The sequence below is a fragment of the Chiloscyllium punctatum genome, unplaced genomic scaffold (genome assembly GCF_047496795.1).
Source record: "Chiloscyllium punctatum isolate Juve2018m unplaced genomic scaffold, sChiPun1.3 scaffold_1105, whole genome shotgun sequence".
Lineage (NCBI taxonomy): Eukaryota > Metazoa > Chordata > Chondrichthyes > Orectolobiformes > Hemiscylliidae > Chiloscyllium > Chiloscyllium punctatum.
This window is the reverse complement of record NW_027310839.1, coordinates 5,001-7,500: the sequence shown is the minus strand read 5'-3', so window position 1 is coordinate 7,500 and position 2,500 is coordinate 5,001. Positions and strand designations below refer to the sequence as shown.

The 2,500-nt window shown below is 62.9% G+C and overlaps 1 non-coding gene across 1 annotated transcript; it reads right to left on the bottom strand.

The window, feature by feature from the left end:
* Positions 1-519: 519 nt before the first annotated feature.
* On the bottom strand, positions 520-672 carry LOC140474618 (5.8S ribosomal RNA). Its single transcript, XR_011959264.1, has one exon. It is a non-coding gene; the product is annotated as a 5.8S ribosomal RNA (ribosomal RNA).
* Positions 673-2,500: the final 1,828 nt, after the last annotated feature.

Below are 2,500 nucleotides of genomic sequence, written 5' to 3'. Positions count from 1 at the left end.
GCCTGCAGCTCCCAGCACTCTCAATCGATCAACCATCGAGTCGGGTCAGCGTGTCAAACCGGCGAGCTCCACGGTCAGGCCGGCGGCGCACCAGCACCGGACCTCCGCGGCTCCCTTCACTCTTTCCACTGCCAGCCAACCGAGAGACGGACCCAATGCGGACGTGCAGAGCTTAGGCAGACCCCCCACTGGAGGCTCAACACTTCGTGGCAGCTCCGTGTCCCAGAGACCAGGAGGGTTGGCACACACACACAGTGTGAACCACCGACAGCCATTCTGGGACCGGTGACAGCCGTGCTGGCCCCACTGCCACGACACAGACGGACGCCAGGCCGCGCTCCCCGGCGGGGGGATGGCGTCGAGCCTGACGAACGGAATGTGCAGGGTGGGGGGGAAAGGCCAAGCGCTCCGACGCCGGAGGGCTCCGGAGTCTGAACTTAGGGGGACAAAGAGGACGGGTCCTCTGCGACACCCCAGCCGCGCTCTCGCCAGCCAAGGCGAGTGCGATTGATTGCCAAACGACCCTCAGACAGGCGTGGCCCCGGGAAGAACCCGGGGCCGCAAAGTGCGTTCAAAGTGTCGATGATCAATGTGTCCTGCAATTCACATTAATTCTCGCAGCTAGCTGCGTTCGTCATCGACGCACGAGCCGAGTGATCCACGTCAAGAGTTGTCTGAGTTTGTTTTAGGTCTCTCCCTCGCCAGAGGAAAGCGACCCGGACCGCACATACGCTCCCCACCTTGAGCTACAGCCACCTGCACGCCGGCGTGCGGGCGGAGCAGGGTGGCGTGAAGCGATGGGGAGCACCATCCTGGTGCGGCCCGCAGAAACATACGTCTATTGGGGGGAGGAGGACAGGGCGCCCAAGAGGCGATGCGTGCCCCAACGCACCGCAGCGACGGAGGCAGGATCACCGCCACCATGTCGCCCGCCTAGTATCACGAGGCGTGCAGCAGCTTTGCCCTAGGAAAAGCAGAGGCGGGAACGGGCACCGGCCATCGGTTCGGCAGCGTCACTGACGCGTGCACGTGGCGGCGTGTCGGCGAGCGGACTTCCTGCGAGGAGGCGGGGGCGGCACTCGCCCGAGCAGACGCCCGCCCGGCCCAGCCACCGCCGAGGTGGACTGGGAGTCGCGGCAACGGCTCGTCATACTCGTTCCCACACTCACAGCGCAGCTTGCCCGCAAGCCACCGACCACCGATCGACGCCAGGCGCCCCGACCGAGAGCGGGATCGCTCGTTCGCCCTGCTGGCAGTTCGCTGGGGATCACTACTGCACGGAGCTCGGAGACCGACGGGCGGCAACTCGAGAGTCTTTAAACCACCACCCCCATCCCGCAAGTGCAAAGAGGCTGTATACGCACAGACGGGTGAGGGGAATAGGTACCCCGTCGGGTTTGAAGGGAGCGTGACTAGATAGCAACGATGTAAACCCAGCCGATTTGGGAGCGAAAGACCGGCGCCTGCATCACCGGCTTCGTTTCCCGTGGCTGGAGAGTACACCGAAACCCTCCGTCTGTCGCGAGCTCCCGACGACGCGGTGCCGCCAAGCAGCAGGGCCGGACCTGGTGTGGCTCCCCTCGTCGATCACAGACCGGTCGGCACTACTGACGAGACGGTGGAACGGGCTTCGCCCCTTGTGACGAAGGGTGATGCGAACCCGCCCGCCCGCGTGCGTTCGGGGTGGACTCGGCAAACGGAGATTTGAAATCGGAAAGTGTCCTCCTGCCCCGCGCAGGTAGGCGCCCAACAGTTGTGGGGGGTTTGGCGGTGACCACGGCTGCAGGGCCTGCTACCCCGACGAGCTCTCCTGCTGGCCCCGAAACCACCCTCGCGAGACAAGTTGAAACGGAAACGGGCGTACCCCCAAGCCGACGATCCTTTCTTATTTGTTACTTTTTTTTTCACTTGCTCGAGTTGTGGCGATTTGGCGGTGACCACGGCTGCAGGGCCTGCTACCCCGACGAGCTCTCCTGCTGGCCCCGAAACCACCCTCGCGAGACAAGTTGAAACGGAAACGGGCGTACCCCCAAGCCGACAGAGATCCTTTCTTATTTGTTACTTTTTTTTTTCACTTGCTCGAGTTGTGGGGGTTTGGCGGTGACCACGGCTGCAGGGCCTGCTACCCCGACGAGCTCTCCTGCTGGCCCCGAAACCACCCTCGCGAGACAAGTTGAAACGGAAACGGGCGTACCCCCAAGCCGACGATCCTTTCTTATTTGTTACTTTTTTTTTTCACTTGCTCGAGTTGTGGGGGTTTGGCGGTGACCACGGCTGCAGGGCCTGCTACCCCGACGAGCTCTCCTGCTGGCCCCGAAACCACCCTCGCGAGACAAGTTGAAACGGAAACGGGCGTACCCCCAAGCCGACGATCCTTTCTTATTTGTTACTTTTTTTTTCACTTGCTCGAGTTGTGGGGGTTTGGCGGTGACCACGGCTGCAGGGCCTGCTACCCCGACGAGCTCTCCTGCTGGCCCCGAAACCACCCTCGCGAGACAAG